General features: G+C 37.2%; 1 protein-coding gene across 4 annotated transcripts in view; it reads left to right on the top strand.

The window, feature by feature from the left end:
- LOC105671038 (box A-binding factor-like) overlaps positions 1-13551 on the top strand; it is a 71596-nt gene that overhangs the window by 888 nt on the left and 57157 nt on the right. The window lies entirely within an intron of this gene.

Genomic DNA, 13551 nt, shown 5'->3' with positions numbered 1-13551 from the left:
CAACGTCCCGAAGAGGAGCATGTACACGATGTGTTGTCAAAGCGCTTAACTGGGCCGGTGGTCCGCGAGTCACTGCGGGCCGGGGGCCGGTCGTGGGGGATGTATATATGTTGGATATCAGAGTGATAACGCCGCCCCTGGTCTTGCGATAACGCCCGGCCGGTATATTATACGCCGCTGGCTGACTGGTACAGCCGCCGATTTGCATTCAGCTCGTTACATCTGCCGCGAGTATCCTTCCGGCATCTTTCAGAGCATCGCATCGGTAAGGGAAATTTTGCACAACGTGCCACAAATTCGGATTGTTATTTAATATGAAATTATCGTCGTTCGCAAATCCACAAAACAGGTACTCCATACACATAACAATTATTCTCGATCTTATGATCTTATATAGTTTGAAATCAAGAGATCACGAACATTAAATAACAGTGCTTATTTTTGACGATCGTATGCTAGATACTTGAAAATTATGTCAAAATTCTGCGATGAAATTTCTTTATAATTTTGATTATTTTTTGGGTTATTCTAAAATTTGGCATTTTTAATATTATTCGAGGATTTTTTAGATATTGCGATAATCTAAGATTAAGCAACGTGTGCTCTGCATTCAGATATATGATTCATCTATTTTATGCTTGTAAAAGATGGAACAATCAGCGAATTACATGTTGCAAGTTTCTTTTCTATTTTGAAATAACAGTTTAGAAATAATTTAGCAGAGTGTCATATCTATTTTTTTAAATACTCATTTGCGGAGTTATTTGATTAACCGGAAAATATGCATTTATTAATTTAATTTTGTCGTGATGACGAATAAAGCGACTTTTTAAATTCCACAAAAGAATTAACTTTTCAAGATTAAGTTTTTTTTTATCAAATTAATGTTTTTTTTGCAAATTTTTACGTTCCATATGGTATTTACAATTAATATATTTACATGATATTATTGATATTTTATGCAAGACACACTTATATATCATGATATTTTTAGAATGATAAAAGTTCTTAAGTATTTCTCATAAAACCGCGATCGTTTATGGCAATCAGCTGCTTTTATTCGCGGTTCGTGGAAAAAAATTATATCACGTAACGCTGATCGATTATGCCACATGATAATTATTAACGAAGATAACAAACCGCAGCTCGTGATTAAAGTAGCACATTCGAAATGCCAATGATTATGAGATACAATTCGATTGTCTTGAATATAATAAATACATATTATTATATTTAAGATAATAGTTAATTTTATATATATGTTGTGCCAAAATATTGTTTATTCGCTTAACATAGCGAGTCATCAGATATCGGCGATGTTATATAAACGGCCATGCAAAACTTTTACGTATAGAAACATACAGCACAGCATATCTGCATATAGTTTATCTACATTATATTTTAGCGTAGCGCTTCAAACGCCGTTGTAATTATTCTCAAACTTTCCCCCACGTCGCCTAGAAAAGTAGAAACATCGAAAGTGACGCTTTCGATATTTCGGTAATATATTTCCAATGGTGTAAAGATAAGAGAGTTGGCCTACCATCCTATTCTGGTGCATCAGCCGCATCGCCGGCACCTGTAATGCCCACTTTGGACATTCTCTCGACGAGCTGAATTTTATCGCCTCGGTCGTCAGGGTCGCCATTATTTCTATTTAAACACTTGCTCGCTGCGTCACATGTCTCCTGAGTCATTCCAACGCGTGTCATTTCGTGACGTTCGAAGACGAGCCACCTTCGACCGCCTTTCGATTGAGCACTCGTTTCATTGTCCGCGACGTTTAAATCTCGCGGTTTGTTATTAGCTAACTTATTCATTCGGCAAGTAAATAATGATAGAGGAATAATTAAAATTGTTTTTTTCTGCAACCAATTTTTCTGCATAAAAGTAACATGAGTAAGCAAAAGAATATATATTTTTGCAACCACTTTCACTGTATTTCTGTAACAAACTTTTAAACATTGCAAATACGTGATGAATATATGACGAAGCGAGCGCTTTAGTTTCCTCAGAATTAGCATGTCGCGCTATTACGGTATCGTGTCGTAATTATTTTTGTGAGATATTAGGAAAAGTCTCGGATGGAGACGCAAACCATCGTGAACTCTCTACTGAAAACAATTCAGATATTAATGAACGGCAAATTGTTACACATTGTCGAGTCGGGATCACATGAGTCACATGTGCGCGGCTATACAAAAGGACCGCTTGTTTTTAATACTACATGTAAGATAAACTTTGGACCCCGTTTGTTCTTGAGCTGACAAAACTACCGGGACGTCGGCGAATTTTCTTTGTCCATCAGTATTCTTTGTGTTTCGTCAATTTACACATGTAATTTCCTCGTGTAAACATTATTACACATGTAATTTCCTCGTGTAAACATTATCAATTCAAGACATTATTAAATTTAATTATTATTGAATTAATTTTTCATATACGCGTTCGTTGCAATTATATTTCCGGATATGCACATGAGATAATTATAATATTTTATACATAGAAAATATACAAAGAAAAGGGGTGAAGCTCGACCTCTGCGAGCTTTGAAAGATGTTATCGCGTTGAGTCAGGCGATTTTGTATGTTTCATTTCGTAACTATCCTTACGTAAAGTCGAGAGTTCAAAATGTCAAGTCCACGCTAGATGTTTTCACAGTTTTGGTCAGACGATAAAAGTATTACAAAAAAAAAAAAATATATATTTTTTTTTTCGATTTATACTCGTTTTTGACTGCCGACTTTTTTGAACGTAGATTTATGCGTCATCAAAATAGATAAAATTATCTCTTTTTCGAAATAAGACACACGTAATGCCTCAAAATATTTTGGATAGCTTTCTCTTCAACAAATTTTGTATTGTTTGATTTTAGGCCGTTCGTAATAATCGAACTTTGTTGAAGTCGCGTATGTAAATGTGCACGACGCGGTGGTTTTCTATCGCGATGGAAAATCAGCACTGTCAAGAAGTAATCAGCCGCGCTTACTTCATTTGCATAAAAAGTTAGGAACATACATAAAGTATCGCAAATAGAATATTAATTAGAACGCGATATTAATTTTATAACTATTGTATACGTTAACAAATTTCGTATATAGATGATAATCGAATAATCTCAGCAACTGTTTTCAGTAAGCAAAATCGTTAGTAGATTGACAGCAAATTTAATCAAATTGTTTCACCAATATGATTAAATTTGCTATCGATCTACCAACATCACTAATATTTAGCAATCTGAGTTGTTTATCAGACTAGAATTTGTTATAGATTTATTATCTGCAATTGATGTGAACTAATTACTCAGTAAAGTCATCGAAGATCAACCGCGATAAGTTATAACGTAACCTCGATTTCGATCAATAAACTTCTTCTCTGATATTTCACATATTTAATAAGCTCGGTCTTCCGCATTACAGTTTCTCTTTGATAATGATTCAATATCAATCTTTACGTTAAAAATATACAACAATTTTATATCAATTTTATCCGTCAATTAAAAAATATGTGGTTATTTAATAATCAAGCAAGTGTGTAGACACAAAAGTTAATGGAAAACTCATAAATTTAAACGGTAAATAATTTCGCGATAGTTAACAACTGCACGACCGACAATATTTAATTATTAAAATAATCACAATTCCAGGGAATTTTTGAAGAGTCATATATTGTAGAGATACGTCATTTGGAAAAAACGCTCGCAATTGTTATCGTCGTCCATCGAGTCGTTTTGGTCGAAGGCCCGAATACGCCGTACAGTCGGGTACTTGTGTCTATGCCGGATTCAACAGTGAGGTCACAGTGGCGCACAAAAGTCATGGTTCACGTAAACCGATGTACATTAAATCATCGCCATCGTTTTATCCGATAGTAGAATCGTTGCCGTCATCCTCCGTCACGTCGCCCTCATTCGCCGGTTGCTACCGACGTCTATCGAGTGAATCTCATTTCAGTAAAATAACTTAATCTTTTCTTTCGATTGTGTCTCCTTAAAAAAGATTGAAATTCAAAGAAAACTCGACAGAGAAAATGAGCAGTAAACTAGTAAAATATTCATTGTAATCAGTAATAGAATTTCAAGATTTTTACTTGCAAATTTTTAAGCAAGTTAAGAAAATCAAAAGTATTAAAATATCTTGTAAGACTGTTTTGCTTGAAAAGTCTTGAATGTCAAATATTATGAACGTTCATAGCATTGTAAATATTTGTTTTTAATTTTTCACCAAGACCTTTAATAATGTTATAATGTTTTTTTCAACTTTTTGATTTTTAGCCTTTAATTTAAAATTTCTTGAGACGATTTGAATCCGATCACTAATTGTAATCTCAGTTTAAGAACTCGCTGGATTGAATCATCCAAGACGATGAAAAATTAAATTACTGAGTCGAGGAGTAATTGGAGTGGTCGAATTATGTGGTTCAAGCTGCATATTGGAGTTATAATTTAGTGTTTTAATTGTGGGCAATGTAATTAACATTGCTCGATAACGAAGCGCGATGCATTTTTCGTCACAACCGCTATTCGTGCTTCTATTGTAGTTGACTTTATAATTCTCTTCGGGATCGCGAGACATTGATGCTTTTGGTCATAGATCATGATACTTATCAGTTCGATAAAACGTGACTAGATATTGAAATAGGATTTTCGAGGCGTTTAGATTTTAAAATGCAATTTTTCAATAGGAGTTGTCAGACCTTTAAACTTTTTAAATGACGTTTTTAAATAGGGTTTTTATTTCGATTGTTATCAACGGCAAAAATTTTTATGACGTCACCGAGAGGAAGTGTGAAGAAATGCGGATGCAATGCGAAAAACCACATCCGCGTATGCTAAATTACACAAATGCGACCGCAGTGGAATGTCGCTGATAAAATTTAACGTAACGTATCTTGGAATCTACGCGAGATAATTAAGATACTTTCAAACGAAATTAGAGTACTGCACAACTTTGCGGTATTTATTATCAACGTGAAGTGCAACCACAGTTTTTTTTTTTGCGCACTTGGTTAATTTTATCAAAAGAAACGGTAAAAATATAAATTACAGTATAAACGTATTATTAATCCTTCGCGTAGTTACTAAATAACTCAGATTCAGTTACTTTTGACATGAACAACATTGCTTCTTACGCCGCGATAACGGCTTTTTATCAACGATAAAATTGCTCTCTTTCTCTCTCTCTCTTGTTAGACAACATCATTAGCTCGCATGAAGTACGTGCACTACTATGTTATTAGTCTTTATCATCTCGCGCGCATTTTATCGCCTCCTCTGGTCCGTGACACTCACAATTTTACGCGTATCGTATGTCACGGAACGGATAGCGCAACGTATCTTATGTTATAGCGCAATCTCGCATAATTACAGAATCGCTGATACGCGGCCTCTATCATAATTACTGAACGAATCGAGTTATCATCACGTCACGTCGCTAGATTATCCCCGCGAAAATAAATCTAATAATAATATATCCAATTGTGCCTAGTCGCAATATGATTCACGCTCTATTGTCGATAATCCGTCTGCTACTTCGCCTCCTTGTAAACGAGGATTATCACATATGCATCACGCATACGACGTTACAATTTGCATGCGTACAACATTAATTTGCATTAACAATAACTAGATTTCTTTCTGCTTTGTTGAATATATATATATATGTGTGTGTGTGTGTGTGTGTGTGTGTGTGTGTGTGTAGAAGGCACGCGTAATGTACTTTTCACATTTCTCGCAAATAACAAGGAGAAATAATAAAGACACTTCTTTGTTTATGAAATAACCAAATTTAATGTAATTTGATTTAATTAACGCTTTTCGTGTGTTTAATTTACACGCTTTATAAGCTGCAAATGCAAGGAATCCAAGTCCATTCATTATCGGACGTTTTCCACGCACAGAAGCAACATTGGGCTTGTTCGTTTTAGCTGCACTGGGGCAGCTCTGGGTCTGCTCTAAACAAGATAATACAGGACAAACTATTTATCTGTCCTGTATTATCCTGTGTAGAGCAGAACCAGAGCAGCCCCAGTGTAGCTAAAACGAACAAGCCCATTACGTCACGGTTCAAAGTACAGTGTCGAGACAGTTTCCATAACTTCTCGGCCGAAATTCATGTGTTTTTGGATCTCTCTCTCTCTATATTAATAGATTCTCGCTTCGGCACTGTAATTGCTGCTATTTTCTTTATGATGTAATTGCGATTTAATCTAATCAGTTGCACTCTGACATTGTTTCTATTTCTACTAAATTTTATCCACGGTTGTTAAGACGCAGAATATACAAAGTTTTAATAACGATCACTTTATCACGATGATAGAGCAACATGGAGATCATATTTCAAAGTTTTGTAAAATAATCGATTAGCAACTTTATGTTTATTGGACAAATAGGTTGCGCACGGCAGCGCACGATTGGTATTATTTTACATATTACCGAGATTAGTATTACAGTAAAACCCCGTTTATCCGAACTAAAGGCGGTGGAGCCATTTCGGATAATCTTTTTTTCCGAATAATCCATGGGAACTATTATTGGTAGTTAAAGGCTAGAAATAAACTAACAGTATGTATTACAATGTGCATCTAACATCTAACTCGAAGGGCAGCCAACAATGTTGCGCCAAAGACATAAACAAAATATGAATTAGTTATAAGACTTTAAGTATCTAACGTCTGTCACGCACATAGCTTTTACGCCATTTCGGTTAAGCCGGGTTTCGGGTCGGATAAACGGGGGTTTTACTGTCGCAGTTTTACTATCGCAATCTTTGAGAAAGCTGGGAGATTACGTTGTTCCCAAGATGACACGGAAGATAGGTTCATAGGAGGAGAATAGCGAATAGTTATGGATGCTATAAAATGGCCGCTACAGTAGAAGGGGAAGGTGGTCCGTTATGAGAAATCAAGGTCTTCTAGCTCGCTCCGCCTTCATTCAAATTTGCCAACTAGGCAGTTCTTATTTTAATGATCTCAAGTCTACATCAATGATACTTTAATATAAAATTACAATTTAATATACAGTTGTAACTACATTTTAAATCTAAGTTTACTGTCTTGTAAAAATATCTTACACAAGTGAAACATATTTCCACGATAATTAAGAGTTAATTTATATCGCGTATTAGTATTTTTTAAACCCAGATACTTTGAATCGAGTCAGTATTTGGAGAAAACGAAAACAAACAGGTTATTATGAACTGACCATACCACACATATCTCTTCAGAATTTATGAACTAGCATATTTGTAGTTTTCTACGACGCCACATTTCTCTCAATTTTTAAGTCGACGTTTACTGATCACTTTATAGTTCCGTTGCATTTACGTTGAAGAAAGGTAATAATGGACTGTAATATCCCGGCGCAATATTGAAAGATAATGTTGAAAATCAGTTTCTTTTCTTGAAAGGAAAAGTTCTTTGAAGGGCTGGAAAGTCTTTTAAAAACTAGTCAGATAATGGTACTAATATCTTCCTTGTGTCTGGTCCGGGAGATTACGAAGAAGAATGCTTTGCGTTATCATGTATCTTGAGTGCTACTGCGCTTTAACAAATACTGGATGATTAGTAACGATGACTCAGAGTCGTTTTACGTTTTAAGGGATGTTTCCTTCTAGAATCTTCTCGAGGCGTAGCTAGGTTTATTTTCTATAATTTGTCTACCATTTTTTACTTTTATTTTTTAAGTTTTTATCTTTTAACCTTTAATCTTTAATATTTTAAAGCAGGGCTCGGAATTATTTCATCTTTTCGGCCGATTCTCGTGGTATACACCTCCTTTCCTCTCCTTACCGCGCGCGCGGCAGTCGCTAGAACCAGCACCGCCGATGTCCTATCTACACCGAAGGATCCTGCTTGTGGCTCATCCGACCACTTTCGCCTTCAGTGTGATTTTCAATTCGTCTACATTACTAGCTCCCTCGCTCGGATGAGCGATAAGCAGGATCATCCTTCGGTGTAGATAGGCGGCGGCGCTGTCCCTAGCAACTGCCGCGCGCGCGCGCGCGCGCGCGCGCGCGGTAAGGAGAGAAACGGAGGCGTATACTACGAGAATCGGCTGAAAAGATGAAATAATTCCGAGCTCTGTTTTAAAGCGCTCAAAAAGAGAAATTATATATATTGGTAGATTTATAACGATAGAAAATAACGATTTTACTTCAGGAAGCGAAGAGATTGATGTTTTATGAAAATTAGTTATTATGACAGCACCGTCGGAGTTACCAGTCACGTTCATTTAGTTCAAAGAATCGATTTACCATATGGAAATTCGATTCTTGTTACGTAAGGGTGGCTAATATTGTTGAACCATCGCCGATAAATAGCGAGTGGAAAAAGCTGTGCAAATTTATTTTACCATTTTGTGTTTTAATTTAATGGTATCGTGTTATTATTATCATTAAAAAAAAACTCATAAACTATAATATAAATATTCGTAATTAATTAATCGCGAAAAAATCAGTTTTAATACTGTTTTCTACTTTCATTAAAGTATCTATCTTTATTTCTTTTCTCGGTTTAATTGTATTGAGAATTACGTTTAGAATGAAAGGGGTTATTTTCAAACATATTTTTAAAGACAGCAAGACATAAGAAACTATGAAAAATTTTATAATCATGTTTTATTTAAAATGATGGGCGGAACAATACAAAGTTCAATTTTTAGAACGTGACAATTTTTTTTAAGCTAAACAAAATAGAAAGTTTTACCACATTAAATATTTATTTGTGAAGAAACTTTCACTCTAATATTTTCCCATTAGTTTTTATTAGTTTTTACAACCAGATAATAGTTTTTATTGGAGTTGCAACTAAATTAGTGATACTTCCTTCAAGAATGTCAGTGTCAAAAGGGTGTGTTGCAAGAGAAACGAAGCTATTTAACGCTGCAGGTAAAGAGCCCCGTAGCTGTTACGTCATTTGGAGCCGGCGGTGTTAGCATTGTTTTCGAATTTTTTGAAACGGCGCCTACATGCAGTTCGTGCGAGTACAAAACACCATGGTCCGTCGCATTCAACGATGCAGTGACCGCAGTCTGCCGCCATGTAAGTCGAGTGCATACCGGGTGTCGCGCCGTAAAGTCACGTGGAATTATTATCATTTGTAAATTCACTAGAAATTGAATTCATCTTTTGCGGCAGCTATCTGTCGCACATTCTTTATTTTTGCAAGTGCTTTTTCAAAATGTACGTTCATCGTGCAAAAGATAATTCGCGGCAAAAATCGTGGCCTCCGACACACGGAATACGCGATGCTTTTCGCTCAAGATTATTGCACGCTCGTATTTAACTGCGCGCTTATAATCGGAAAATGGATGGAACATTTCGTAAAAGTTTAGTACCGTGAACTGGCGATTTCATATGCGCTATAAAAAAATTAAACTTGTCAATCTGGAATTTTAATGAAAATAAAAAGTAGCGTCGTTCGTATTTTGATTCAAGTGTTGAATTGACAACAAAATAAAATATAAATAATAATTGGTTATTGCTCTTCCTTAATTAAATTAAAAATCTTTTTAATATATATAGCCAATAGAGCAAGAGCTGGATCGATTTGCTCAAAAATTCCTTTTATTTATAAATTTCTACAGACGTTTCGGCCAAGGTACGTGGCCATCTTCAGTGTAATACAAATTATAAAATTTAGTACATGATTAGAGAAGCGTTGGTACTATTTTTTGACTAAGGAAACGCATCCTCTGATAAACGTGTAGTACAATGTGGTTAGTAAAGTTATATACGTGTGAAGCCACGGACCGTCTTAACGGTTCGTCACTACTATGTAAAAGCAATTAAAACTATGACATGTGTCCACGGCTGTGAGTGGGACTCGAAAATAAAATATAATTACTTTATTTTTTCCAACTTGAAATTTTGAGAAATTAACTTTCAACTAATTGTAGTTTACAGGCAGGCAGAGAAGTGGAAAATACCGCACTTAGACATTATATGTTCCTCGCGCAATAGAAAAGTAATATTATTTTAACTGCGACTATATACGATTGACGATAAGCTAACTATGTTTCGTAATACAGGCCAAGGCGACAGCATAATACAGGAAATAAACATAAACACATCTGCTTGATTTTTAGTTTGAAATATTTTGTTCGGCGGATTTGCTTATTAGTAAATCATATTTTCTTCAGCGCGTCACGTTTCTCCGTCGACTCCACTTCCGCTGCAGCGTCGCGCATTTCTTTTTCTTAATATCTAACCAAGCAAAATAATATCAATGGTATTAATATAGTAGCAACGTGATCTTTTTATCAGGCACCGAAAGATTACTTTTCTCTCTTTAAGGCTCCTGATCCCGTAGCCGTGAACTCCGCGTTGACAGTGGCGACATAATTGTGGTAGGAATAAAAACCTAGTCGAATTTACCTAGTCGATTTATTGTATAAGTAAATAGTGTAACAGTTTGACCTAATCAATTGATACGATAAAAGTAAATTACTGAATAACATACAAAATGCTAATTTATAATTCAAAAATTTGTTTAAAAAAAAATAAACGCGATAAATACAGAATATATATAGCTTAGTACCGTTACCGACATGTCCATATGACAGAAATGCTCATGCAGCGTCTTAGGCGGAGAATCGATGAACTATTAGACGTGAAAAAATGACATGTTGACTACCCAATTTATTCTTGCGTGCCATTTCGTTAATATTCGTTAAATGTTAGTGCTGTGATATGTGACGTGTTCATGAAACCTGTAAAATTATCCGAAAACTAAGATTAGCAGGGAAAGCCCAACGTAGAAGGAGTATTTTCTACTCATACAGACAGCTGTCAACCGTGTGTTTTCTCGCATAATTAGGCTTCGCTTCACGGTTGATTTAACGATTGTTTATAACCTGTCAAGGAAAAAGCATAGTTTTCGGACAATTTTACAGGTGTCTTAAAGCGATCTAGAGTGTTACTTTGTTAAATTATCATTTTATTTAGAAATGGCACGCAAGAATTCTCGGCGTGTCATTTCTCGCTTCTGACGTCACGAATCTAATATGGCTGCGGTGACTACCCAGGAGCCTTAATGAAGAATTACATTATTTCGATTTATCTAGGCGGTGAGAGACTTCGCGATTCTGCCTCGCGATTGTTCCAAGGAGAATTTACACCGGTTTCACGGACAATTTCACCGAGAAGAAAATCGGTGACACGATTCCGGAGCACGTCTCCCAACTTTCGCAATCGTCCGCGCACGCTTCGAGCATCGCACATATACGTGCCGTCGCAATGCGCGTCTCCCCGCGTACACTTCCTCCCACCTCGAGATCTCAGGTCTTCTCGACCGGTGGGCTAGCCACCCCGAAGGCTCTCCGCGATCTGCCTCCGACCGGAAGTCAGCCTTCTCGTGGACGGAGGTGTCGCCCCGCGTACCGTTTTCCGTGTAGCGCGCGCGGACTCCTTGTAGCGGCGGACGATGAAGGAAGGCACTTTTCCCAGGGCGGTCGAATTCGCGCGTATTGCGGCCGCGAATCGGCGATGGCTCTTTCGCGACGACTAATTTCATGAAATACCGAGCGCGTGATAATGCACACACGGAGAATGACTGAACGTGGACGACTATATCTGACTCGTGCACTCGGGGTGCTATCTTCGCGCGTGTGCCACGCGAAATGTTGGGTGGCTTTCTATCGGGTTCCGGTGTACCTGCGCGAGCGATAGGACTTATCTCACGATATACCGGTGCCTGACGAAACCTGACTTGAGCCGCACGAACACCCGCGTTCGCCGTGCAGTGCGCATCTTCGGGCTGCGTACGGCGGAACGCTCGTGTGCACTTCTTTCCGCCATCATCTGCGGATTCTCGGCGGAAACGTCCGGCGGCTCTCGGTGAATATTTTTCGAGAAGACTCACTCGGTCTTATATAAAAAATTTATGTTTCGGCGTAGGAAAGATTCGTTGATCTAATTGAGAATCAATTTTCGCTTGGAGAAACTGATCTCGTTTCTTTTGCTCCCAGCGAACTATGTACCGTTACGTATTATTATCCGCACGCCGCGTATTATTGCGTATCGTGATTTACTGGCGAGCTGAGGAATAAAGTCGACTACCGGCGCGGTTAGATGGCTGTAATGGTCGCTTTTGTGGGGTCGATGGGTTTTCTATAATCCGTACAGACCGCCGGTGAATGTATTGCGCTGATACGTCGTTTGTATATAAATGGGTTAAGGCTTTAAATTCTTTTAACGAGCTGATGTACATATGTTTGTACATATGTTTGTTATTCATGTTATTAAGAAGTTTGTACGTATGTTTTTACTCATGCTGGACGCATTATGGACGTTAACTTCTTTAAGGGTTTTTGTCTTTTAAAATCCTCAACACTGGTAACAGAAAATTGTGAAACTTTAATGCAAGATTTGCATTTTTGAAAATTTTTCTAAATTGAGTTATAATTTTTACTAAATTCTGAGATTAAGACAATCAAGATTATATAAAAATTAAATTAATTTGCTTTAATTTACTTAAAATCGTGCAAAAAATTCAATGAATTCTATAGTGAAATTGTTTTGCTGCAATCTGTTTCGAATATTTTTATATAATTATAAATTATGGAAAAATTCGTGGAAAATATTTTGCATTTACTCTTCAATTATAGCATATGGATTTTCCCCGATAAAGGATCGACTCTAATTTTTTTGAAAAATTTCTACGCGAAATGGGGATACTTTCTATGCGGCTGCCACGCTGTCGGAAAATGCATTTTTTCCCGTCGGACGGAAAACTTTACGCATCCGTTAATATTCGATTTTAGAATACGTCGAACGACAGTGTTTGACGGCAGCAAGTAGCTAATGAAACGCGCGTGGATGTCTGGGCGGGTATTATCATTCAGATAAGAATCTCTTCGAGTTCCGACACCCGACACGGGTTTCTCCTCGCGCCTCCCCCCAGCTCTGTTTACCTACGGATAGTGTATACGCCCATGAATAAACGTCATTTCTTGCGACCGATTCCTCCGCCCTCGCCTTAATGTCGATCATTTTTTATCTAGATCTCACGATCGCGGCCAATTAATTTGCGCGCGATGAATAGATCCGTTAATAAATGCCGCGCGAGGAGATAAAAGCTCGATATATGGTGTGTCTGAAAGTGTGTTCTTATATTTTTCTATTCGTGATTTTCTTGACAAATTTAGAATTTTAGAATATCTCTTCTCTGTCTTCGACACTGAAGCTTAAATTTCCATAATTAACTCTAAAATTAAAAATTTCTTATCGAAATAAAGTTAAATTTCTTTGCGGGAGAAGAATAGCGCCGTCGGTATTATTGTATATCCTGTATAATTCGTAGAAAGAAAAAGAAGAGCGGTCAAAGAATAAATTTGTTGAGAGCCACTGTCGGTTTGCAACTAGTTCAGATAAGGTATCGCCCGGCGGTCGCTGTGCGCGCGATAGCGCTTCGCAGCGCGGCCCCGATGTAACGCATCGCCACGTATTTACGGTTCCTACAAATGCACGCGGACGTTTATGCGTCTTCTACATAGGCATAAACGTGCACGTATGTAAAGCAGAAGGAAAGAGAGAGAGAGGAAAAAAGAAGGAG

This window comes from Linepithema humile, chromosome 1 (assembly GCF_040581485.1).
Source record: "Linepithema humile isolate Giens D197 chromosome 1, Lhum_UNIL_v1.0, whole genome shotgun sequence".
Classification (NCBI taxonomy): domain Eukaryota; kingdom Metazoa; phylum Arthropoda; class Insecta; order Hymenoptera; family Formicidae; genus Linepithema; species Linepithema humile.
Note: the sequence above shows the minus strand (reverse complement) of the source record. Positions and strands in the feature narration are given on the sequence as shown.